Genomic DNA, 413 nt, shown 5'->3' on the forward strand with positions numbered 1-413 from the left:
GAAGTCACCATACATATGCTATGCCGCGGCGCCCGGGGAGCAGTTGGGGTTCGGTGCCTTGCTCAAGGGAAATGACCTTTCTCAGCAGACATTGATAAGCATGTCCCATGTTTGTCACTTGTCAAGTCACCTTTATTTATATTGCGCTTTTAACAATACAGATTGTGTCATTCATTAGGAAAATAGTGTGTAATAATGCAGAAGGACAATAGTAAACACTCAATTTTATTATTAAGTGACGTGAAGTCACCATACATATGCTATGCCGCGGCGCCCGGGGAGCAGTTGGGGTTCGGTGCCTTGCTCAAGGGCACCTCAGTCGTGATATTGAAGGTGCGAGAGAGGGCTATACATTCACTCCCCCCACCTACAATCCCTGCCGGTACGAGACTCGAACCCACAACCTTTGGGTT

This window comes from Sinocyclocheilus anshuiensis, unplaced genomic scaffold (assembly GCF_001515605.1).
Source record: "Sinocyclocheilus anshuiensis isolate Anshui unplaced genomic scaffold, SAMN03320099.WGS_v1.1 scaffold1116, whole genome shotgun sequence".
Classification (NCBI taxonomy): Eukaryota; Metazoa; Chordata; class Actinopteri; order Cypriniformes; family Cyprinidae; genus Sinocyclocheilus; species Sinocyclocheilus anshuiensis.